Here is a 27,996-nt window from a genome sequence, read left to right on the forward strand (position 1 = left end):
AGCGCCACCCATGCAGCAATGCCAGCGCGCAGTGCGCATGCGCGAGTTGAGCAGCGCCATTTTGTAACTGCGTAGCGGATATGATGTGACGTCGTAGTTCTTAATTTCACCAAGAAAAGGTAAATCTATTTTGTTTTAATTTCTTCCTGTCGAAATGCATTTCCGTAAAACCCGCTGGTACTTCTGAACGGTATTCTTTGGTTATTCGCACTTAATGCATGTACATATATGCCGCTCAATTTCCTTTGATTCCGTGCTCGAAAAAACACTGAGACTCTAGTTCATTCCATAGGTACGGTGTGTGTGTCAGTCGTGCCACTGCTGACGTCCTGGGTATAAAGGTTCTTTACTATGCGAACACAAATTTGACTAAAATTTTGGAAAAGTTTCCGTATGGCGCCACCGCTTTTTCATTTGATATGAAATAATATAGTATCTAATTTACCTCATTGAGATATCCTTTTTTGTAAAAATGAGTGAAAAAGTAGTGGCGCCATACGGAAAGTTATCCATGACCCTTTTTTAATTTACGCAAGCCAGTCGTGGGTTCAAAAAAAGCAAGAGGAAAAACGGAGTTTGCACCGTAACAAAATTGGGATAACTTTCCGTATGGCGCCACCACTCTTTCTTTTGTTTTTACTAAAAGGGATTATATCTCTTTGAGGTAAATTATGCTATATTTTTATATTATTAATTACTAGCGTTATTTACAAATAATTTACAGGGTTTACAGAAGGTAATGGTGTAGGACTTCTCTTGAAATATTATTCCATGAAATGCTTTACTTTTTGAGGAAACCTTAAAGCAACTATCAATTCTCGATATCGAGATTTATTTTAAACGTGCGGAAACAAGGGTGGGTTTTCCCGTTATTTTCTCCCGACTCCGATGACCGATTGAGCCTAAATTTTCACAGGTTTGTTATTTTATATATAAGTTGTGATACACGAAGTGTTGGACTTGGACAATACTGTTTACCGAAAGTGTCCAATGGCTTTAAACTCCCTTCTGCTCGTCGAAACAAATCATATTGTTCCAGAACAAAGAATTGTTGAAAAATCATACAGGAAAAAGTATTAAGAAAATTAATTCCCTGCGTGCTAATCTGGAAAAAAATAAAGTCTTCAGCTCTGCGAGACAAACGAGCCCCACCCTCCCCATGCAGAGGGACGTAGAGAAGAAGAAGAAGTATCAATAAAAATTTTTTAAAAACGAACAAAAATAAGAGGTGTTCCGGGCTGTTGGCCCGTACACCTAAATAGACAAGATTAGTGCGAAAATGCGTAATTTAGTGTAGGCACTTGTAGCCAGTTTATACATGGGAGTAGTCTGGTGCTGTGTTTTTAGTGTAAACAACTCAACTACGTTGGGTGGTCGCCACAGATACATTGCGCCTGCGCACTGCACACTTGGACAACCTTCAGCGGTGAACTTTTAGGAAAAGTTTCCGTATGGCGCCACCACTTTTTCATTCGAAATAAAATAATATGGTATCTAATTTACCTGATTGATAAATCCCTTTGTGTAAAAATGAGTGAAAAAGTGGTGGCGCCATACGGAAAGTTATCCAACTTTTACTCCACTTCCTTTCCACAAAGAAGGATCAGGCGTGATTATATGAACGCGACCGCAATTTCACGCCTGCAACTTATCTTGTCATTTGTGGATCCAGTGGGAACGAATTCTTGTTCATTACAGAAAATGATACAAATCACATTTCGTCCTTTTAATACTTTACTTGCAGATGTGGTTGAACTACCAAACTGCAAACAAGCAAAACATGTGCTTGTTTGATGGGAAATCAAGCATTTTAATTAGTTGTGTCAAGACTTAAGGTCGGATCTACACTGGAGCTTGCAAGAAGAAGAATGGAATCAGGTCAGTGTATAACGCATCCAGATGGATCCAATTGTATCAATAAACATTAATTCTGTTAGTCTTATGCAAAGGTACTCTTTAGTTAGCAATCACAGTGCCAACTGTTGCTTCGGTAAAAATCAGTTACGATTGATGTAAAATTACCTTTCCTATGTTATCACAATCAGGGTTAAAATTTTGTAAACGGTTCTGCAGAAGTCATGCAGCACCAACTTGTAATTCCACTCAAGATGAATTGCCTATTTTTATATTGTTTACGTACAATCCACATGATGTTTTTCGAATGGACCATGCAATACTACAGATAAAATAGTATCAAAAATCATTGATGTCTTTATGAATCTACACTTATAATTGATATATCCAAATCATTTAATTTATTTTATACATTGGCTTTTGTGGAAATAGATTTAGTCAGAGTACAGACTCTGAAGTGTAGATTCATTTAACTACAAATGTACGTACTTGCCTTCAGCTCTTACGTTCTATCAACAATTAGTAATTTATACACTTTCTCATCCATTCTCCTTAAAACCAACGGTTCTTTTCAGAACCACCCCAACTCATTAGAGATAGTCATTACATGGTGTTACCGCAAACCTTTCTGTATCGTATTTCCACCATGCAAAGTTTCAAATCCTACTCATTCTCCTTAAATTATCTGCACGATTATCTGCTGCTCAGAACTATGAGGTCATTAATGGCTGTTTCATAGTTCTAATGGTCAAAATATCATTAAGTGAAAATCAACACATGAATGTTTTACTTTGAAACGAAAGTTTCTTTTTGCCTAAAAATTTTGAAGAACACTCTTGATCAATAAACCTCATTCACTAGGAACTCAAAAATACTGGCTTGATTGGTGATGTGGTTCTGTTCAAGGACAGGTAGTGGGTGGAGAATCTAGGTGAGATGTCTGGCCTTGTTGTAGGTTGTTGAAACCCTGGGCGCCACGATGGGACGGCGGGGAACATCGGGATCGTGAATCTTGGGTTGACCGAAAGAAATGAGGGCAGGGGGAGGCAGAGGTCTTGAGATGGCAGTGCCCGGCTGTGCTGATGGCTTGAGGCGGGACTGGTGGAGAGATCAGAGCTTGATGCTGATCTTGCATTCAATGGCCAGGATGGGATTTCTTGGTGGCGTCTGTAAGTGTCAGTTGACAAAATTTTAGTCACCTTGTGGTCATACTTAGTGGTAGATTTGTCCACAGTGGTGTTACCCTTGTCGGCTGGCAAGAAGTGGATGGATTGGTCTTAAGGTAGGGCTTAGATGGCAGCATTCTACTGCTTGCTTTGAATTGTCTTGGTAGCTTAGCGTTCTTGAGGGTTAGCAGGATCTGGATTCGGACTTGAGTTCATGGTAGGGTTATTGTTGAGTTTAGGTTAGGGTTAGGGTTAGGGATCTGACTTAACTTCAAGGAGACTGCGATTCTGTCGACCATCACTTACATACATTTACCAAGAAACCCCATTCAGGCCATCGAACACGAGATCAGCAACAAGCACCGATCTCTCCATCAGTCCCGCCTCAAGCCATCAGCACACCAAGGTACTGCCATCTCAAGACCTCTACATCCCCCTGCTTTCATTTCTTTCGGTCAACCCAAGATTCACAATCCCGATGTTCCCCTCCGTCCCATCGTGGCGCCCAGGGTTACAACAACCTACAACAAGGCCAGACATCTCACCAAGATTCTCCACCCACTACTTGGCCTCAAACAGTACCACATAACCAATTAAAGCCAGGTTGTCAACATCATAAATGACATTCACCTCGGTCACACCAACATTCTTGACAGTTTTGACAAAGTCTCTCTCTTCACCCACATACCAAAGAAAGAAGCATGTCTTATCGTCAAACAATGCCTACAAGCTAACCACACCATGACAGACCCCACAAGCCTCACTATTCTCATTACCTGCTTGTCTTTATCAAGCTTCTGATGGAGAGACTAGTTCTATGATATACAAGTTTCCAGTAGGCTTTAATGTCTTCATTGCACATGCTTAACAACCTCAATGATTTTTGATACTATTTTATCTGTATTTATTGCATTGTTCATTCTAAAAACATTATTTGAATTATGTGCAACCTTTAAAATTAGGCTATTCATCTTGAGTGAACTTTTCACAGAACTCTGGAAAGTACTGAGTAAACAGTGTTATAAACACACAATAGATCAAGTGTAAAACCAAAATTATTATTCTTTATCCTGGATGCAAATCTAACATCTTTTTAAGTAGGAAGGGTAGGTTTACAGCAATCATTACTGAATTTTACCAAAGCAACCGTTGTCACTGCAGTGCTCAGAACTATAATTCATTCTTTTTTGCAATTTGTATGGGTCTCATAAAAATGTTTATTCCATAATGTTGAGCTGGTAAACGGGGTTTATTGGTCAAGAGTGTTAAACAAATTTGTTTTGGCAAAAAGAAACCTCCATTTCAAAGTATAAACATTCATTTGTTGATTAAAAAAAAAAAAATCAAATTTGTATGCATTTATCACTTCACTTATTTATCTTTTGATCATTAGAAATATGAAATTGCAGTTAATGACCTTATAGTTCTGAGCACAGATAATTGTGCAAATACTTTAATTAATTGTGGACAGAATGAGTGAGCCAAAGGCGAGTACATTTGTAGTTTATGAATCTACACTTCAGAGTCTATTCTCTGACCAACACTATTTCCACAAAAGTCCATCGTATATGAAATAAGACTATTCATGGTTAATTTATTTGAAATTTTACACTGACAGCTATCAGTTCATATTATTGTAAACGTTAGTTATTCCAAAGTAACTTTTGAGCAGTTCCATGGTGTTGGATGTACATTTCGGACAGAGAGTATTATTACAGTGATATAAATAAAAGGAATTTTTTATTCTGGATAGAGGTATAAGGTAGTCACTAAAGTTATTTTATCAAAATATTCATCGAAATCTTTGGATATAGAAGCCATCATCGCTCAAAACACAATGGTGTCGGACGTAACTCAGAGAAATGCCTTTTTATGAAAACCAATATAGTTCAAACTCTTTCATGTGTAATGCAATTTTTTCTTAATTATTGATTCATTAGACCTCTGTTACCCTTCACGATAAAACAATACACTTTACGATAAGACATTTGTTTTTAAATTTGAATTTTCAGAAAACAATTAATATTTTAGTGTCGGATGTACAAACTGTACATTTCACAGTATCGGTTGTACCTGTCATAAGTTGCATTTCAAATAGGTAACAATCAGTTCAACTTTTCATTTTTGTCATAAAATAATGATTTAATCTGCCATTTTGATGTTATTAGTTCAGATTAAAACATTGTTTGTTGAAAAAGGGGCTTAATTTTCAAATTATACCATGTTTTGAAATCATTAAAACAATGTACACGGGTAATACAACTTTTACATGATGTGTATAATCCTGATATGCATTGCTGTGGCAACCAATATGGACAAAACACCCCAGTTTCAAAATGATGCCTAACAATGAAAGAGATGAGTCTGCAAAACAACATTTGGCCCAACTGTAGACATGGTAGATTGTACTTATAAAACCGTTAAACTTTAATATTATGTGGTTATGAACCTTCTTTGGAACCTTGCCAACATTTTACTATTGAATAAGAGGTCTATTCTTGCTTTGGGGTGACCTGTACCTGTATTTAACAAATACAGTGCAAAGTCAAGCATTTCTGATAATAATTAAGTACCACCCCAGTGGGTTTTGGAAATGGAAATTAAATTTTTCTGCAGATTATAATTATTGTGTATTTAGTAGCCAGTAGGGAAAAAGTGAACGAGATACACTTGTCTGGAGGCAAGATTTGAGTAGTTTGGGAGAAAGTTACCCTGTACCAATTTTAAAGCTTTGTATGATATTTTAAAGCCATTATACACTTTCGGTAAACAGTATTGTCCAAGTCCCACACTTTGTGTATCACAACTTATATATAAAATAACAATCCTGTGGAAATTTAGGCTCAATCGGACATTGGAGTCGGGAGAAAATAACGGGAAAACCCACTCCTGTTTTCGCGCGTTTCGCCGTGTCATGACATGTGTTTATAACAACTCTGTAATTCTCGTTAACGAGAATTTATATTGTTTTACCGTTTTCTCAAAAAGTAAAGCATTTCATGGACTAATATGTCAAGAGAAGTCTTTCACCATTACCTTTTTTTTTTTTCTGTACCGAAAGGGTCCAATGGCTTTAAAGGAGTTCAAAAGGACTTTTGTTATGTTTATTTTGGAGGTGTCGGACGTACTGGACGTACTAACAAAATTTATTGTCAGTTACCAGGATTTTGTACAATTACGAAGATTTTTTAAAGAAATAAACCCATGTATCAATTGTGCTTTGTAATGTAAATATGAGAATTTTCTGCCCGTGGTTGAAATAGGGAGATTAAAAGATTCACTATTTTGGTGTCGGACATACATCAAAAAAGTAAGTTTCCTAAAATATTGAACATCATAAAGTTTTGAAAGAAGAACTTAAAATTGTTCCCATCATTGTGTTGTTATTAAAGCAAAGTTCAAACAGGTACGAAACCAAAACAAACACTATTTAATCCGGATAAAAACATGCATTTTGAAATGTTGGCATTGTCTTGTTATCATTTTTTTTTAAGGAACATTACAGAATAGGCAGGAAAAAACTTTTCTAGGAACACACATACATGTACATCAAACTTACAAGGTCAAATGAGGATGATAGTAGAAAACATCCCTTGAAATATTTCTGTCTGAAATGTCATATTGGTTGATGAGAAATAAATCAAACTAATTTCCCGTTTTGATTTTGTTGCTCAGTCAGCGTTTATTCTTAAAATTGATGTCATGCAAAATGTGTTATCAGTTTTTCACTATTTTCGTGTGACCCAGATGGCTGAATGATCTCAAACTTATACGGGTTTGTGAAAATGTTAATGGCTGATTACATAAAGTGCTTACACTGCCAGGAGTGCAAGAGACTGTTTTGCAAAATCCATTTCTGTAATGTTGTTTTACACATAACTTTAACAGATTGTAATTGTGAAGTGTGATGAATTGGTTATAGTGCTAATTATTGTTTGCTTGTCAGACAGCTGTGAGCCTGCGACAGTGTATTGGATCATGCAAATTTTCCTGAAATATAAAGAAAGTTTAATCAAAGGGTATATAAAGGCACTAGACACTATTGGTAATTACTGAAAATAAATATACGCATAAAAAAATTACTTGGTAACGACAATGGAGTTGATAGTATACAACATTGTGAGAAACGGCTCCTGAAGTAGCGTAGTTTGTCTAGAAAGAGGTGATTTCTCATTCAAACAATAAAGTACTTCAGCTGATTTATATAAGCCTTTTATTATGCATCTGAAAGCACGCACATAATTGTGCAACAAGGGTGTTCTTTGTTCATTATTCTCTTGCAACTTCGATGACAAATTGAGTCAAAAAAATGTGTTATTTGATGCATGCATTGGGATACACCAAGTGAGAATACTGGTCTTTGTCGGTAACCAAATACCGGTCTTTGTCGGTAACCATTTAAAGGCAATGGACACTATTGGTAATTACTCAAAATAATTATTACCATAAAACCTTTCTTGGTGACGAGTAATGGTGAGAGGTTAATGGTATAAAACATTGTGAGAAACGGCTCCCTCTGAAGTGCCATAGTTTTCGAGAAAGAAGTAATTTTCAACAAATTTGATTTTGAGACCTCGGATTTAGATCTTAAGGACTTGATATCAACCATCTAAACGCACACAACTTCGTGTGACATGGGTGTTTTTTTCTTTCATTATAATTTCGCAACTTTGATGACCAGTGGAGCTCAAATTTTCACGGGTTAGTTATTTTATGCATATGTGGAGATACACCAACTGGGAAGGCTAGTCTTTGACAATTACCAATAGTGTCCACTGCCTTTAAATTTATTTTATAATTTTGAGTAGGGGCCTATTTTTTTAAACAATATTCACATCTTTTGCAAAAACGATAGCCTTTTTTATAGTTCAATGTCTGATCAGCTTGCACTTTTTGCAGTATTGAAGTGAATATTAAACATAAATTAGCACAATCTGTTTCAACTTTGATCTTGCATTGTATTTCTATTGCGGTTCGCTATTTTTCAGTTCCAGTTTAAGTTTTACTTTGTTTTAATATCATTTTATTCTTCATATGTGTGATTGTAGAAAACAAATTAGGCACGTTTATGTTTTGTATTAGAATGTTGTGCCTACTCCCTGATTAAGCCTGTGTGTCTTGTAAAACTAGGGTCAAAGTCACGAATATTGATTGCTTGTACGAGTTGGGACAACTGCTATTCAACTACTAGGTAAATTATATGCTGCCTTGAATATCACTAGAGATAGTTGCAACTTCCCAGACAGACATCAGTGACACAATCCATTAATCCTTTCAGCACAAATTTTAATAAATTGTACCCATTTGAGACACTGGTCGGGGGAGATATGGGAAAGACTTCAGGTCTGATGCCTTTCTCAGTTGAAGCCAAATTGAATAAGGGGCAGCAATTTTACAGATGTGTACTTTTATGCATATTTTGGGATACTCCAAGTGAGATACTTTGACAAATACCAAACGTCTCCAGTTACTTTCAGTAAAATGATGAAAACATAGAGAAGTCTTAAACAGCATGACATTAAAACCACCAATTACATGAAATGCCTTCTACAAATTGTATTTCTTATGTGTGGGAACGGATATCACACAACACAAAAATGTCTATTTGGAAGTTTGTTTTTCAGTGGCACTTGAGCCACCACTCATAAAAAAAACAATTTAATTTGTTGTCATGATCCATTATAATGATAAAGACATTTGTAAAGTGCCTAATAAGCTCCTAAGCGGATAAGATAATACAATAAAGTAAGCATGTCTGATTCTTCCACATGAATCACATAAATAGGTGACGATCTGCTTCCAAAAAGTAAACATTTTCCTTTCCCCATTTTTGCTAGTGATTGTATGTCTACAATTTAGTACTTTTTAATGAATGTACAATACACTGCTGTGATGACTGTTGTGAAAAAACCTTTTATTTATCTATCTATCTATCTATCTATCTATCTATCTATCTATCTATCTATCTATCTATCTATCTATCAATCTATCTATCTATCTATCTATCTATCTATCTATCTATCTATCTATCTATCTATCTATCTATCTATCTATCTATCTATCTATCTATCTATCTATCTATCTATCTATCTATCTATCTATCTATCTATCTATCTTATCTATCTTATCTATCTATATATCCTGTCTATCTTTGAACCTGTTGATCAAAGGAGCGGAACAGCCAGCCTCAGCGCTTTTCTCATTATAGATATTAATGTAGTTTAAAACTATCGTTGGCTTTAACGCCCGCGTTTTACTGGAAGTAAAGGTCAAATGGGGTCACGCTCTGTTAAGTATGCAATGTAGCTCTGTTAAGTATGCGATGATGTATAGATTATACAAATCCATTGTGTGGTTTATGTGTTATGATGTTTATAATAGTAAACTTGTATTTAATGTATTTCAATACTTAATGTAAGATTTAAATTGACAAATACGTCTCGCAGGAGTTGAACATCAACAGGGGAGTTGGGCAAGGGGACCCAATATCACCCAAAACAATCAATGTGGTTTTGGAAGAGGTTTTCAAGAACACTAAACTAGATGAGAAGGAAGGGGTACATTGTACAACATCAATGGAGACAATTTTTCAGATCTATGGTTTGCAGGTGATGTGGCTCTAACTCTCCTGCTAACGACTTTTAAAAAAGTGCAAATAAATGAAGTAATGAGCAGAAAGTTAAGACAAAGATTTGGAGATGCCCAAAGGAAAGACAAAGTAGATGGCCAAATTCAATACAGATGACTCAATAATGGTGGAGGACCAAGTGATCAGCAGAGGGTCAGTTCAATGAATACAAATGCTGTGCCACACAGATAACTCAACGACAACACAACAGATGTAATATCAACCAGGATTAAGGCAGGATGGAGCCCCTTTGGACGATATAGAGGAATACTTTGTGAACATACCTAAATGTATGGCACTTGGGAGAAAAAAAATATGATCAGTGTTTGATATCAACAATAAATTATTGAGATGAACCATGGACAGACAACAACAAAACTAAAAGAACATAAACTCTGTACACCAAAAAGAGCGATGGAGAGACAAATGCTACATTTCTTAATATCGAGACAGGATTAACTGCGCATAAACAAAAAGGAACAAAGGAAAATACATGTAGAACAAGCCTCTAGAGATTGGATGGACACTACAATCACTGCCCTAAGAAATGGCAATGTATGGACAACAACAATTACGGATTGGTAACCAAGGCCAGGGGAAAAGGAGAAGAGGTCCATGTAGACAGAAAAGAAGATTGAGAGATGACATGCAGGAGCAACATGAACCAGAACTGAAATGAATGGCATTTACACAAGGAGGGACATATCCTACACTGGATGCGAACACAGCCTTCATGATGATCATGATGAGCACATAGTGACACCGCTATGACGTAGCTGAAGAATTTTCATCTCTGAATATCTAACTAAATGTGAAGTTTGAAGTTTCTGTGGGAGTCGCCTGCTGGCTGGCTGTTTCTGGTAATGGAATTGATAAAATGGAACTGGAACTGGACGTCTGTTTTCGGGTATTCGGATACCTGGTGACCAGAAACAGGCTTACAGCGGACCAAATTGTTCTGGATGGCAAACTCTAGTGGATAATGGATCTGCAGAGCTGTGTGGATAATGTTCATTGGGTGCAGGCTTCCAGAGTGTATTGTGTTTTGCGAGGGCTGGTTTTCTGGTGACTTAAACATCAAGGAGATGATACTGTTCTCCTTTAGTTCCATGGTCAATTTGATGAGTTGATGCTGGTTGTTCAGGTGTTGGGTGAACTGATGATCAAGAGTTGTCTTGAAAAAACTGACAGTTGAACTTTAGTTGGTGGTATGGTGCTGTGTGAGGCCAACTAGTGGGTGGAGGATCTTGGTGAAATGTCTGGTCGTGTTGTAGGTTGGTGAACCCCTGGACACCACTATGTCGTGGAGGGGAACATCAAGATTGTTTATCTTGGGTTGATTGAGAAAACGAGGGCAGGGGATTCAGAGAGCTTGAGAAAGCAAAGGGCATAAAGTTGCGCTAAATTGATGTGCTTGAAACAAATCGAGAGACCGGAGCTGCTATGTGATCTTGCATTCAATAGTGGAATGGGGTTTCTTGTAGGTGTCTGTCCCTAACACAACTCTAACCCTCATCCTAACCCTAACCCTAGTTCTACCCGGGAGTTCTATCACCCTAACCCTCAATGTAACCTTCACCACTCACTCATGACCACACTAACAGACACCAACGACTAGGCCTACAACCGACCCTTACAGACACCAACCTTCACTTACAGACACCAACTGACACTTACAGATACCTACCAAGAAACCCCATTCCAGATATTGAATGCAAGATCACATACCAGTTCCGGTCTCGAGCCTAGTGTTCGGTGCAGCACGATGTGGCAGCTTTCGCTATTGCTCTCCTAAAAATGTCTCTGTTTTCTCTGTTCTCGTACTACATTGGTTGTCTGCATGTCATTGTCAAGGTATTTGAAGTTGGATTCAAACTGGAGAGTTGTGCCATCCCTTGTGTTGACAGGCGGGTCATTGATGTTGTAAGCAATGTTGTAAGCGATCACTGTTTCTACAACAAAAGAACTGGGTACAGATGCTGATTGCTGATGCCAAGATCAAGACAGCTAGCATAGAATCTAGACCTACTCCGACAAATTCTGCAGTCACATCCCAAGGACTGCACACTACTGTACTATGACAAATTCTGCAGTGACAATCCTAAGGACATTGTGCATACCACTCTGACAAATTCTCCAGGGCCGATCCCAAGGACATTGTGCATACTTCTCAGACAAATTCTGCAGTGCCAATCCCAAGGTCATGTGCGTACTAATCTGAAACTCCAACCTGTATGCTGGCTGGCCAAAGACTACAGAGAAGATCCGTGAACGCCGCCTCAAGCTTGCTGGGCATTGTGTCCCCCACTCGGATCTTGCCGCTTGCCCATCCATCCTCTGAGAGCCCACCCAAAGCAAGGCTTCGCGTGGGAGAAGATGTCTCTATTTTGTAGACACACTAAAACGAGACACCGGCTTGACCAGCGCTGAGGAACTACGCTCCTGCATGCTGGACCAGAACATCTGGAGAAAAATAACCGAGCAGGCTCGAGCTTCTAGATGGTGCTCTACTTGATGATGATGAATCTGACAAATTCTCCAGGGCCGATCCCAAGGACATTGTGCATACTACTCTGACAAATTCTGCAGTGCCAATCCAAAGGACATTGTGCATACTACTCTGACAGATTCTGCAGTACCAATCCAAGGGACATTGTGCATACTACTCTGACACAATCTACAGGGCCGATCACAAGGACATTGTGCATACTACTCTGACAAATTCTCCAGGGCCGATCACAAGGACATTGTGCATACTACTCCGACAAATTCACCAGGGTCGATCCCAAGGACATTGTGCATATTACACTCTGACAAATTCTCCACGCAGACCCCAAGGACATTGTGCATACTACTCTGACAAATTCACCAGGGCCGATCCCAAGGACATTGTGCATACTACTCTGACAATTCTCCAGGGCCAATCCCAAGGACATTGTGCATACTACTCTGACAATTCTCCAGGGCCAATCCCAAGGACATTGTGCATACTACTCCGACAGATTCTGCAGTGCTGATCCCAAGGACATTGTGCATACTACTCGGATAAATTCTCCAGGGCCGATCCCAAGGACATTGTGCATACTACTCTGACAAATTCACCAAAGGCAAATCCCAAGGACATTGTGCATACTACTCTGACAGATTCTGCAGTACTAATTCCAAGGACATTGTGCATACTACTCGGATAAATTCTCCAGGGTCGATCTCAAGGACATTGTGCATACTACTCTGACAAATTCACCAGGGCCGATCCCAAGGACATTGTGCATACTACTCTGACAGATTCTGCAATGCTGATCCCAAGGACATTGTGCATACTACTCTGACAGATTCTGAAGTACTAATTCCAAGGACATTGTGCACACTACTCTGACAGATTCTGCAGTACTAATTCCAAGGACATTGTGCATACTACTCTGACAGATTCTGAAGTACTAATTCCAAGGACATTGTGCATACTACTCTGACAGATTCTGCAGTACTAATTCCAAGGACATTGTGCATACTACTCTGACAGATTCTCCAGGGCTGATCCCAAAGACATTGTGCATACTACTCTGACAGATTCTGAAGTACTAATTCCAAGGACATTGTGCACACTACTCTGACAGATTCTGCAGTGCTAATTCCAAGGACATTGTGCATACTACTCTGACAAATTCACCAAAGGCAAATCCCAAGGACATTGTGCATACTACTCTGACAGATTCTGCAGTGCTGATCCCAAGGACTTTGTGCATATACTCCAGTTCTCAAATCTCCAGTGCCAATCCCGAGACCACATATATGGTCTATTGACTAAATGTTGAACAACTCACTGGATTTGAAAACTCATCCATGGCAGACAAAGATGCCCAAGGAAGACCTTTTTTGACTTGTTGATGGAGGAAACTGGATGCAGGTTCAAAAAGCAACAAAGAAACATGGAAGAAACATGGCAAAGAAAGCCAAGTATGCTCGACCTGATGACGATGTACCAAGAAACTGACTGCATGTAGCTCTGATATTGAAATTGCTAACAACTTTTTGTCTTCCTTCATCTGTAAAGTTGAGCAAATTAGTCTCTAAAATGTCTGTGTCCTGGATATATTTTCTGATACTTGCATAAACATTATGTACAATTTCAATCCTCTCCCATCAGATGTCAACAAACTTAAAGTTAAGGTTCTTTCTTAACAAGTCCTGTTCTTTAGACACACTACCGGGTCAGATTCTATATCGTATTAAAGCTATTTAATAAGGTAATGAAATAATAAGCTGAAACTAATTAATTAAATTTATTAGTTATAATTACATGAATATTTAATAGCCAATCTTGAGACCACCATACCTCGAAAAGTATCTGTCTGATCTTTAAACTTTTAAAAGATTTTATACTTGAAGTATACTGTATAACTATCCCAAAAGTGTCAGACGACGTCATTCATTTTTCATCTTGTGTCTGTGTTCAAAAACCAATGGCTATAATGAAAAGTGTTAGTATTTTGTCGGTCAAAAACACAATGTTTCAAAATTAATTAAATTTTAGTAAAGTAAAATACACAAAACTTTTTTTAAAACACCTTTCATGAAGAGTTGTTTTATTAAAAGTGACCCCATGGCTTTCATGGCTGATTTGATGACGTCAAAACATTAAACACACACTTAATGTTTAAAGTTATAATAACTTGATGAGAACCTTAATAACAAATGGTTAGCATACAAGGTAATTGCATATCAAAGCACTTAGTGCATAGCTTTTAAATTTGTGTACAAAGTTTGATCCCATGTGACATTTACTTCCGAAAGTAAACCAGAAGTTCAAATTGTGTAATTCAAAAGTTCATATCCCATGAACCAAGCCAAATTCATCTTGAAGTGTGTAGGAACCAGCATTTTTGGGGGAAGTTAAATCAATGCAAGCACATTGAAACTTAAAAATCTGGAAAACCATAATGCCTACTTATATGCAAGTCTCAAATGGAAGCACCACAATTTTGGGGGGAATAGGTTCAATGCGCTCCTTTTTCATTTCCTCTTCTACTTCCCCTAACATACTCACTTTTCAAGGAACACCTTGCCAGTTTAGTTTAGCTTTTGTTTAGTGTACATGTAGGTAGGGTTTTTAGGAGGCGCCTGGACCCCGGAATGGTCAACACTTCATTGATGTCAGTGGGAGTACATACACAGAGATGTCCCGCTGGCGGGAAAGGCGTATCCCCACACTGCGGTATGGGTGGCCTGGTGTTCTAAATTATTCTTTCTGTCGTGTTCCTCAACCCTCTTACATGTAGGTTACATTTTATCCAGACTGTTCAAATAAAGAATGCCACATTGGACAGTACCATTTGTTGACTACATGTATGTCGTTTTACGATAATACAAATTTCTTAAGATTTTTAGTAGTACTGCTGGTATAGTTTCAATTAATTGGATTTCTCAATAATAAGTGCACATTGTATGCTCATAGGATTACTGGTATGCAAACATATTAATGATCAATGCTAATTATGGTCAGCATTCATTTGGTGTAGGGTCTTCTTTGAGAACAACATGCGGACCAAGAGAGGCCAGCAGCAAAGCTTGATACTGCAGAGTCTGTCTCACATTCAAACACCATCTCTATTAACTCCGGAGAACTTCATCTTCATCAAAAGACAGCCATCATCTTGCATTATCGTTACCATTGTTATTCCAAAGTGAATTTATCTTGCTATTGATTAGATTGTTTAACATAGCTTTTACAGATTATGTCTTTGTAGTGTAGTGTGACGACTTTTTCACTGTCTAGGCCTAATTGTTAAAGGCACTGAACACATTTGGTAATATTGTCAAAGAGCAGTATTTTCACTTGCTGTATCCCAAAATATGCATATATAAAACAATCGGTGAAAATTTGGGCTCAATTGGTCATCTAAGCCGCAAGAGAACATTGGAGCCCTATCTCCCAATGTTTTCCACTATCAACAGCTCTCCATTGCTCATTAACAAGTCAGTTTTTATGTTAGAACAATTATTTTGAATAATTACCAATTAGTGTTCAGTGCCTTTAAGCCTTTTGTTTGTGGTTCTGTTTATTGCTTTATAAATTAATTTTGGATTGAATTTACTCAAATGATATGGAAATCTTTCCCATATTACAGTGTACAGTAGTGTATATTCCCTTATTAAATTGTATCTTATTTTGTGTACTTTGTCAAACATTATCTATCCAGTACAATGCCAGTTGGCTCAGTTTACAATTTAAACTATATAAATGGAAAGTGTTTTGGTAAGTTGAAAGAAAACAATGTTTTCAGCTGTGTTTTGTTGGACATCATGTATCTTTTGTTTTGGGAAGACAGTTATTTTCAAGTTGAGCTATTCACTTTTAGTGTGTTACGATATGACAGTTGAGTGTAGATTCACAAAAATAATCTACACTTTCATCAATATATTTGTAGTGTATTTAATTTAAAGTTACAGAAAGGGGTCGTGGTTGAGAGCATCGAATTCAAGTTCTGATGGTTAATCATCGGAGTGTGGGTTTGAATCTGGTCATGCCACTTGTGTCCACCCAGGGGTATAAATGGGTACATGGGTGGGTAGGGGTTGAAAAGCCACTAGCACCATACTGCAGGAATGTTATTGGCCCAATGAAGGGCACTATGTAAAGCGCATTGATATGGTTGTAAAATGCGCTAAACACTAAAAACTAGTTATTATTATACAGACTGAGCAAAGGTGTACTGGCTAAAATAAAATATTATGCAGATTGATTTTAGTACATTTTATACAGACACGATAGCGCAAGTTATATACATGTATTGCATGGGAAGGGTCTATTTAGAGCCATGTACATGCAATCATTGTGTGTTTTTGTGCAGGGAGTTGCCGAAGGTTCCTTTTTGGTATTTCAAAGTAAAATATCAGAAAGGTTAGATGGAAGCCAATATGTGCTGCTTGAAAGATATTTTGTCCAATTATTTCAAGAGAGTGGTCACACCTTATCTTACCAGCCCTTCCTCCAAACTAGACCTTGCACAGATACGCAAATTACAATGTAATTTCCCTTTTTTAAATGGGTACCTGTGTAATCTCACGCTTTTTAAGGTGGATTTTTAGAATTATTTTTAGTCTAATACATATTTTTACTTTGCTATTTTGGTTTTATCGGGTGTTTACTGTGTTATTGTTTTAGTTCACTGTATTCATTTTTATTGTAAGGCGCTTTTAATTATTTTTGTATGGAAAATGTGCGGTATAAACGTCATATAATATTACTATTAATGCCAAACACTTCACAGCACACTCAAAAACAGCAAATGTATGGTGGCCAGCCAATGTGTGCCGTAGATTGTATTTAATTTAATGATTACTATATAATATACTGAGTCTCCCATAGTTGGAATGTTCAAGTACATACTTTTAAATAAAATCCATTGGGCACACACCCTCTTGGTCTGTCGTCCAGACTCCAGAGACATGTGTGTCGTTCACATTTCCTTTGTTCTTATAGGGTTGAATACCAGTGAGTGTTTGGTTCCATACCAAAGTGGGAGATTCTAAAACCATCGTGTAATTGTAGCAGAAGTTATATAATAAGGAATTGAAGTTATAACATAAGGAATGATTGTTGTACAGTGTTAAGAGGTCAGTTACCACGATTGAATGTACAGTAGTCAAAATACGGGCAACCTAACGTTTGGTATTATAATCAGTTTTGTTTTGGGGTTTTAAATAGTTTTTTAATAAATATTTTGATTGTTGTTGTTTATAATTATTTAGATGGTTATTCAACGTATTACACATTTCTTGATGTTTACTCGAACAAATCTTCTTGATTTGGTGTTTTACTACCCGTTTTTTACAGGACATGTTGAACATTTGTATCAATTTCATATTTAGTGGGTAGGAACTGTGATATACTTGCTTTGGCCCACAATTGGCTACACTCGGCTCATAAATATTTAGTACTGCATAATTTGCAGATGTCAATGGATGCACCATGACCTGCATTCCCAGAGATAGAGTTCCAAAGTTGGCTCAATGTAGAAAAGAAATGTGGGTAGTGTCAGTGTCGAGAATTGTTGTACCATATAACAGGTCGATTTCCAACACGGGCAACCGAACATCGACATCCTAAGGTTGTGCCAACATCAATGTTGTACAGTATTTTTAAGAGGTCATTTACAAAGTTGTAATAATAATAATAATAATGATAATAATAATAATTTGGGGGGCTATAATCATCCTTACTCACAGCTAAGAGCTGAATTGCGAAGGACGCAGCTACAAGGTGTTCGAGAAGCAGGCATGCAAGGGCGCATTCAGCTGCCAGCCACATCAACCCATTATGACCACAGAGCACAGCCAAGATCGAAAGTGTTTGATTTTTTCCTGAGGGAGGAAAACCGGATAGCCTGGAAAAACCCTCGTGGCACAGCAGAGAACCAAGGCACAACTCAACTCACATATGGCCCCGACCGGCAATCGAACCGGGGTCACCTTGGTGAGAGGCGAGCGCTTTACGCACAAGCCAACCGTGCCACCCAGTTAGAAGTACATGTAGTTTAATTACGGCATCATCCTTAGGTTATGCCAACTTTGGGAATTATTGTTGTGCAGCATGAAAGGTTGATTGCAATGTTGGTGCAACGTAGTATGCCCTTATTTAGTCTGCTTTGGACAGACTGATTATAATATACAAATTTGCAGTAGGGCTTGTGTTTTCCAAATTGGCAGGGCGGACTGCCCTCCTAAAATTTAGGCAGCCCTGCTAAAATTATTGGCCGCCCTGCCAGAAAGGACAGAGAGACTATTTTTAGACTGCATTTAGTAAGATCAAACAAGTACCTGTTAAAACATGATGTACAGATGGCCACATGGCTCATATGTCACACACCAAGCACAACGTCGACGTCGCTACATAGAATTACCCACTGTATGCATGCATTTAATAAGATCAAGCGAGTACCTGACAAGCTAAAACCGACTGCAAAACTACAGCAACAGAAATGCGATCGCAAACAAACGTTAAAACATGATGTACAGATGGCCACATGGCTCATATGTCACACACCAAGCACAACGTCGATGTCGCTACATAGAATTACCCACTGTATGCATGCATTTAATAAGATCAAGCGAGTACCTGACAAGCTAAAACCGACTTCAAAACTACAGCAACAGAAATGCGATCGCAAACAAGCGTTAAAACATGATGTACAGATGGCCACATGGCTCATATGACACAAGCCAAGCACAACGTTGACGTCGCTACATAGAATTACCCACTGTATGCATGCATTTTAATAAGATCAAGCGAGTACCTGACAAGCTAAAACCGACTTCAAAACTACAGCATCAGAAATGCGATCGTAAACAAACGTTAAAATATGATGTACAGATGGCCACATGGCTCATATGACACACACCAAGCACAACGACGATGTCGCTACATAGAATTACCCACTGTATGCATGCATTTAATAAGATCAAGCGAGTACCTGACAAGCTAAAACCGACTTCAAAACTACAGCAACAGAAATGCGATCGCAAACAAGCGTTAAAACATGATGTACAGATGGCCACATGGCTCATATGACACACGCCAAGCACAACGTTGACGTCGCTACATAGAATTACCCACTGTATGCATGCATTTTAATAAGATCAAGCGAGTACCTGACAAGCTAAAACCGACTTCAAAACTACAGCATCAGAAATGCGATCGTAAACAAACGTTAAAATATGATGTACAGATGGCCACATGGCTCATATGACACACACCACGCACACCGTCAACGTTGATTCATGGAAATACCCACTGCATGCACACTGCGTAAACAATCCGCACACTGTGATTCGCCGTTGATAGACTCCAACACAATACGCACGTTCACAAACTTAGATTGTGAACGTGCGTATTGTGTTGGAGTCTATCAACGGCGAATCACAGCGTGCGGATTGTTTATGCATTTTGATTATGTCATGCCGCCCTCCTAAAACAAAAAGTCTGTTGAGAACATTATGTGTTTATTATCTGGGTTGGTTTTTTTCTAATGTTTTAAATCTACTTTTGTGTGCATTGGTGAATCTTTTAAGTCACCAAACGCATCTTCGCTTATTGCTCATGGTTCAATGTATATTGATGGATTAATTTCTTGTATTTCCATTTGTATGTGTTTATATATATTTAAATTTGTGTCTACTTGTGTTTGCATTGTTAATTGTTTTTATGTCATTTATTTTTGGTTTACTTAGTACATGTATTTAGCCTATATTTTAATTGGTCTTGTTTTTTGCATTTTATTTTTTATTGTTAGACGCATTGAGGAATCTGTGATTCATAATGCGCCTTATAACATATGTTGTTTATTATTATTATTAATGTCCATCAGTCGGATTTGTGAATAAACTCCAGCAACTAGTGGAGCACACAGCTAGTGGAGATACAGAGCTTAACTTCCGTGTCCCTGCAATAAAATAAGTCTTTGACCCACTGCATCAATGTCACAAGGCTGTTGATTGCAGCGTTTGCCATTATGGGAGTAAAATTGCATGTAAAATCTGTTCAATAGATAGAGTGTCGCCTAAAATGTGCACTTCACTGCACAATAATGGAGAAATTCATTGTATCACACTCCCAAAATGAATTCATTTCCTCGTGGTTAATTAAGTCATCGGAGTGTTGATTGGAATCCCAGTCAGGACACTTGTGTCCTTGAGCAAGATACTTTACTACAACTATTTCTCGGGGTATAAACGGGTACCTTTAGGGGAAGAGGTTGATACTCTGTATGAAAAAGCCCTTTGAGCATGAGGGAAGGGATGTTATTGCCCAAATGACGAGAGCATTTATGTATAGCACATTGAGACGGTTATTGTGTATAAAAAAAAACTAGTTATTATTATGTTTTATCATGTATTGTACTCTTTATTTATTTTAATTCTTAAACAATAACACTTAGGGGAACCAGACTGGGTAAATTTTCCTTTGCTCAATCCCCAATTCTTTATTTTACTTGTAGGAATTGTTGAGAATATGACACTCTGAGATGTGCGGAAAGATGTGCAGGGAGGCCGCCCGGTAGGGCCTCTTGCATTGGCTGCTGAGAGACTCAAGCCCATAAAGTACCAGAGAAGCTTAACTGTAGTGAAATCTTTGTAATCATCATCCTGCAATACAGACGAGGTAAGTTGCAGTCAAGTTTGTTGTTATTCTATCTTTAAATAAGACCGCTAACAAAAAGGTTTTACTGAACGTCTGTATTCCTCCAGAATTACAGCAGTTTTCATTTTAATGATTTTGTTGTGGCATGTTTTGGCCAAGACTGTGCGACTGCCTAGTGCACAACTTTATGGCGTGTGCCAACTAATAATGTCCGTAGGTATGCATGAATATATTCAGTGTATTTCATCGTCACCAGTGTGAGTGATTTCACTGATGTGCACATTTTTCTTTACCAGAAGAATGCCCGATCATAAACCCAGGGGGTGTGTGCATTTTGTAACCAAAAACATTTTGGGTTGAATCGACCATTGAATAATCACTGGCCAATGACAGAAACCATTTTGGTTGCAGCCGCCATAAAATATACCCCTGGAAGTGTGACTTTGAAATATCCTATATATTGCGTATGATTGATCCATGTTTAAGACTATGCAGAGGCAGAGCACACTGTAAAAAGATGCATCAAGATAGAGCTACTGGTCCCCTACCAATGTTTTTTGATCTTGCTTATTGTATGCAGTTTTGGGCACTTGGTTTTGGGTCATCATATAAAGACATGATTGAAATTTATAGCGTTGAAATTTATAGCGTTGAAATTCACAAATTTTTACACCTACGTATAAAGCGCATAAATATTTTTAATAAATAGATTAACGTGCTGGCGCTCTACCAACTGAGCTATCAAGCCCTATGTTGGCGGTCTCCCAGTTTGTTCAATGTCTTTTTCCGGGGGGGGGTAGTCAGAAGCCATACAACTGCCGAGTACATCACAGTTGATGCTACACGACAGTTGATGGTTGTATGGCTTCTGACTTGCACCCTGAACAAAAATATTGACAAAAAAGGGAGACTGCCAGCATATAGGGCTAGATGGCTCAGTTGGTACAGCGCCATCAGCTCGTTGATCTGGAGGTCATTGGTTCAAGTCCCAATCTAGTCATTTTTGTTTTTAGACCCCAAATCATTTTCTTTCCAGGGCTCGATTTCACAAAGCAATAAAATCCATCGTAAGACAAATTTTCAGTGTCACCATAGTGATTTGCATTGTGACATCACACTTTACTAAGCAACTACGACTGATTAGCAGTTGCGATCAATTTTAGCTCTTTGTGAAATCGACCCCAGGTCTACAAAAGGGATATGACAAGACAAGCAAGCACACAAGAAAATGAGATGATGAAAAGCCTCTTCAGTTGTTTGTGTTCTGCTAAGATGTTGCCTAGCAACAAGGGACGTTCAGGAAATACTGCTAAGAATTATCAGGACAACAAATCCTTATGTAAAAGAAAAATTGAACATTGTATAAGGGGCAGCAGGAAAGACAGACTCATGAGCAGGCCTGGAATTTTATCTTTGAACATGTTGAAAGGGCAAGGCCATTTTCATTTTGCAAAAGGGCACTTCCATTGGAAAAGCTTTAGGTCAATGGGAAACTTTTGAAGGGCACCAAGGCCAATACATGGGGCAACGGAGGCCATGGTCTCTACTGTAGCCTGCATGTTATTCCAGGCCTGCATGAGTGCAAATGAAACAGGTCTTGTGGATGCCACTGATTGTGTTTATATAAAAATCTTTGATCATAGTTTGTTGCATCAGTGTATACAACAATGTCAAATCTGCATGTAGATCCTGCAAAGTGCCCAATGCGAAAACTGCAATCCCAGTTATTTTACCCACTTGGTGTCTGATGATGTACACAAAGTTTGAACTTATTCAAACTATAGCTTATGGTGGCCACTTACAAACGTCGGAACAACTTCAGAGTATCTTTTTCTGGTGTGGTCAGTTGACCAACTAACGTATTCTTTGACCCGTGCGTATGCATAGGCAGGCACCTTACTGTGCTATATGCTTTGATTCCCTCTTAAAAAGAGTAGACACAGAGGGTACGGAATTCATGCTTTAAATCTACCTTTTTCCCAGGGATTATTTTGTAATTCCGGATTCCAGACCTTTTGCCCTTTCAGGCCCTGTCACACCTTGTGAGCACTATATGCAGCTTTTTATCGTAGGACAACCGTGGCAACACAAGCATTCGTTATGGAAACGGTCTATGTAAGTTACCTATGCGGTATGCATATACGTCCAATTCGTAATGAATACGCTTGGTATCTACTCCAAATTAAACTTTATTGATAGTTCAGCGTACGCATGTCAATGTTTTAGAGAAATCTGCATGCGTCGGCATACGCTGACTAAAACCTCAAGGTGTGACAGGGCCTTTAGTTACCAATTGACAGGTTGCCATAATTTTTAATCACTGTATTTGGTTCAATGAACCGAGTGGTGGATTATTATTATTAGATTATCATTCTTGGCCTCGGCCGAGGTTTTATTATACACTGTAAACACACATACCTATTTTTTTTACACAGAACGGAAGTTAAGCATGTTTTTATAGTAAAGCTGATGGGTTGGAAAGTCTTGATTACCTACGGAGGTGAAGTAACCAATCATTCTTTTTTACTAGTGATTTGTGTTTCTTTGAATTGTTTTTCTTGCAGAACTTTGATAACATCTTTAAGGTTATGGCTCCTGAATTGACGACAAAGCTTGCAAAGGATTGGATCCCCAATGGGAGAGACTGAAAGAGAACAGGTGAGGAGGGCGACTCCAGGAATGTGCCCCCATTACAATTTAAGCTTGAGGCGGCCATGGGCGCAAGTCTTTGTCGGACCACAACACTGCACTGCCAAAACTCAAGGCGTACATGAAGGACATTCACCAATTAGGCGACTGCAAACAAGATGATGCTAATTGTGGCAAAAACAGTGGCTCTTCATTTTACATCAGGATTTTTGCAACAGCCACACCCAGTCATTTCCATCACAGTTGGAGATGTGCAGTTAAACTCCTCATCAGAAGCCAGAAATCTCTGTGCAGTCATGGATGAATATCTATCATTGTTATGCCTCGTTAACGAACTGGGAAGTTTGATTGGCCGACAACCAATCACATGATGTACCACGGCTGCTGTCGCGGCGGGTAACATGAGTGATGTTAACCGGTGTACATTACCTTGATCGTTCCCACCGTTGGTCGATTTTTAGCGCTTAGTACGAAACATCTGCGGGCTCGAGGGAAAAGTGAAGAATCGTATTCAACTGTGTAAAAATGTTTGAAGTTGACAACAAAACTTTGAAAAGAGGAATATTATTGTTACCAAGGTATTACAAAACAATTGTTGCGCCCCGAAATTGGGGCCCATTGGTTTTTGAAAATTGCACCCCCGGCTTCGCGTCGTGTGCCATTTTCCCCCCTCGGGTGTACAAAAAGCCATGGACCCCGCCACAGCGTGCAACAATTGTTCTGAAGGCCCCTGTCAACACCCTATGCTACTCTTCAATGACTGCTATGCGAAAGATTTTTTTTAATTTAGAAAATGTTGATCCACACAATAATGTTGTACCTGGTTGTACTTGGTTTTTCTTTTTGCCCTCTTGAACTAATGCAACCCACCAATTTGTTGAAGCAAATTCTCGCACCATTTTAGTTTACAAAATAAATGGCAAACCTTTTAAAGTTTTGAAGTACATTAGATTTATCCACTACTTTTATTACACTACTTTAAAATTTATTCTGTCCAACCAGGTGCATGTCATAACAACTAACTTCTTTAATAGCCCAAAATTGCCAAATCTTAAAGCAATATGTGTCTCTAAATCTTTTGGATAAAATAAATGGAATCATTGATTGTGATTGAAATTGTTGAAGTTTGAGATGTGATGATTTTAAACAACACAGTTTTGAAAACGAGTACTGACAATTTAATTTTGCCCCACATGCCTAAATGGACACTTCGCCTTTGGGTTGGGTGTTTTGGGGTTTAAAATAATGATCCTCACAAAAATACCTGGAAATTGTTTGGTTTTCTTGTTATACCCTCTTGCAGTAGTATAGTCTGCCATTTTGTTGAAGCAAATTCTGGACTCCTAAAAATGGTAGACTATTTTAGTTCACAAAAAAATGGAGTTTTTGACTCCACAAAACACAAAGTAAAAGGAAAAACATGCAGTTTTTAGGCACCTTAGTGTAAATAATTATACACTACTTTCAAAACATGTTGCCAACCAGATAATAACTAAATCGTGAATTACCTCACATAGGGACATGTTGGCTGTTTTTCGCTTTAGAAAGTGCCTGGTATGAAAAGATGGTTGTAAATATGTTCCAAATTGAAGGATCCACACTAGGCCTACCTAGAAATTGTTTGGTTTTCTGTTTGCCCTCTTGAGCACGGTCTGCCAATTCAATAAATACGTTTATTCCATACTCTTGTTTGAGAAAAAGAACAACTGCCTCAAAACCTCACAGTTCTGAGGCATGTTAGTGTAAATATTGATACCCTACATTTAAAACATAATTCCAACCAGGGCCCCAATTCATAAAGCTGCTTGACAAATTTCTTTGCTAAGTAAAGTTGCGTTGGGGCACCAGCCAAAACAGCGTGAAACTTAATGTTTTTTTGGTTGGAAACTTGTGTCTGTTCAGCAATACATTTCTGTGCTATAAGCAAGTTGCTGCGCTTCCAGGCTTTATTAAATTGAAATTTGAGATGTGAGTAATTTTAAAGGCAGTGGACACTATTGGTAATTACTCAAAATAGTTATTGTCATTAAACCTTTCTTGGTGACAAGTAATGGGGAGAGGTTGATGGTATAAAACATTGTGAGAAACGACTCCCTCTGAAGTGCCATAGTTTTTGAGAAAGAAGTAATTTTCCACGAATTTGATTCCGAAACCTCAGATTTAGAACGTGAGGTCTGGAAATCAACCATCTAAACGCACACAACTTCGTGTGACAAGGGTGTTTTTTCTTTCATTATTATCTCGCAAGTTCGATGACCGATTGAGCTCAAATTTTCACAGGTTTGTTATTTTATGGATATGTTGAGATACACCAACTGTGAAGGCTAGTCTTTGAAAATTACTAATAGTGTCCACTGCCTATAAACAAGGTTAGATAAAAAGTACTAAATCTCACTTTTTAACATTGAATTACCTCACGTGCCTGAAGGGAAGCGTTGCTTTTGGGTCGGGGCCTTTTTGGTTTTAGATAGTGCTTGGGCATGTTGTGAAATGGATGTGGTTGGAAATAATGTTTTAAAATAACCAACTAATGATCCACACAAATAAACGTGGAGGCCTACCTGGAAATTGTTAGGTTTTCTTTTTATACCCTCTTGAAGTAAGTTGTCTGCCATTTTGTTGAAGCAAATTCTGGACTCTGTAAAATGGCAGACTATTTTAGTTCACAAAGTAATTGGAAAAACCTCACGGTTTTGAGGCACGTTAGTGTAAATATTGATACCCTATATTTAAAACATATCTTTCCAACCAGTGCCCCAATTCATAAAGCTGCATTAGGCATGAAAACACTGCTTGACAAAATATCTTTGCTAAGTAAAATTGATATTATTTTTTGGGTGGAAACCTGTTTCCGTTAAGCAATAGTTTTCTGTGCTTAGCAAGTTGTTGAATTGGGCCCAGATTCATGTCATACCTGTAACAAATGCTTTCATGGTCCAAAGCACCAAATATAAAAGCAGTGTCCACATGAAGAAGGTTTGGATGGCAATGTGATTGAAATTGTTCTTAAACGGCCGTTTAAAATCGGCAGGGTCATGGCTGTGGGATAAAGGCGCAATAGAGTAAGAAACTCTGTAAAAACTTGTCTGTTTTCCGACGACAAGCTCTGTATGGTGATGCTGGGAGACAGTTTTCGATCAACCTCGAGGAACGAGGTTGTACAAACTTATTCGAAATTAATCTGTTATAAATCAGCTCCAGCTGGTCATTATCAACCGTTTAAAGACACCCATGTGATGCAAATATGAATAGCGAAACTGTAGCTGGGATATTTATGAATGTTAAATTACATCACATGCCAAAAGAGACATGTATCATCTGGGTTTGGTGTTTTGTTCTTTAGAAAGTTAGTGCTATGAAAAGAATAAAAATGATTGGAAAGATGTATTTTAAATTTTGAATGACCCATATAAATTTACCTGTAAATTGTTTAGTTTTCTTTGTATACCCTCTTGAACTGTCTGCCATTTTGTTGAAGACAATTCATAGTCTAAAGAGCCCAATTTGAAAGCAATGTGTTTTTTAAGGGTTTTAACCAATATTCATAAATACCTAAGACAGTTTATCCATTCTGATTGGCCCAGAGGGCATCACGAGGGGTTGTTTGAATGGATGATATAACACTAGTAAGAAGTTTTATAACATGGGCATGACATGCGAGCTTGCATATGCGCTTATTAGACAGTTTCTTCATTCCTAGTGGTCAGGCGATATGCGCGACGTGCACATCATCTCTTTGTACGGTGTTGTTTACCCGAGGGCCTTACCATTTCATAGCTGGAGGGGTGTTGTGTTGAAAGAAATGATTCAAGAATTATAATTTTTGCATATTTTGTTTTACCTTTTGACCAAGAAGTGTTGATGTTTTCTGACCGAAAAGGTATTTATGAATGGGAATCAAAGTGTGTTGAATTGGTTTTTAGCTAGTGGTTTAAACCCGCCGAGGCCTGGTTCTTGATAGTTTACCTCGCCTTTGTATCGGTAAAATTATCAAGTCCAGGCCTCAGCGCGGGTTTAAACCACTAGTTGAAAACCTCTTCACCACACATTGATTCCCTTATTATTATTGTTAAAAATTGAGATGTGATGAATTTTTACAAATACAAATTTTGATCTTGAGTACTGAGCCTGGGCTATACAGAACGGGCTATAGATTTGTTTGACCTGAATGACAAAAACAAGGCCTTGACAACTCCTCACGTTCCATGTCTTTTGTGATTCTTTTTTTATAATTTACTTCTTGTTGTCCACTTGTTGTTAAGTATTCTGTGGAGATTGTGTCATAATAAAAAAAAATTAATTGATTCAATAAATTATGGTCGTGAGCGAAAATAATTTAATTAAGAAAATAAGGTTTTATTATTTTTAAGCCAAATTTTTTTAGCAGCCTTCTGGCAAAAAATTCCAATCTGGTGGTGGTGGGGGTGGCAGTGTGGGTTTTCGGATGTGGCCCATTTATGTGTAATGAGCCACCTACAAAAATCTTGCACTTACTGTGTAATATTGATACAACCACTGTGACCCCACAATTTAAGCAAGACTTGTTTAATGATATTAGCTGT

General features: G+C 38.1%; 1 long non-coding RNA gene across 2 annotated transcripts; it reads left to right on the forward strand.

Annotated features, from left to right (window-relative positions):
* The first annotated feature begins 39 nt into the window (after window positions 1–39).
* Window positions 40–27,754, forward strand: LOC139935284 (uncharacterized). 2 transcript variants are annotated; one of them, XR_011785792.1, is made up of 4 exons: window positions 40–119; window positions 1,745–1,878; window positions 20,643–20,806; window positions 23,350–27,754. It is a non-coding gene; the product is annotated as an uncharacterized lncRNA (long non-coding RNA). The 2 variants fall into 2 exon arrangements; XR_011785793.1 differs by lacking the exon at window positions 23,350–27,754 and adding an exon at window positions 21,971–22,452.
* Window positions 27,755–27,996: the final 242 nt, after the last annotated feature.

This window comes from Asterias amurensis, chromosome 1 (genome assembly GCF_032118995.1).
Source record: "Asterias amurensis chromosome 1, ASM3211899v1".
Taxonomy (NCBI): domain Eukaryota; kingdom Metazoa; phylum Echinodermata; class Asteroidea; order Forcipulatida; family Asteriidae; genus Asterias; species Asterias amurensis.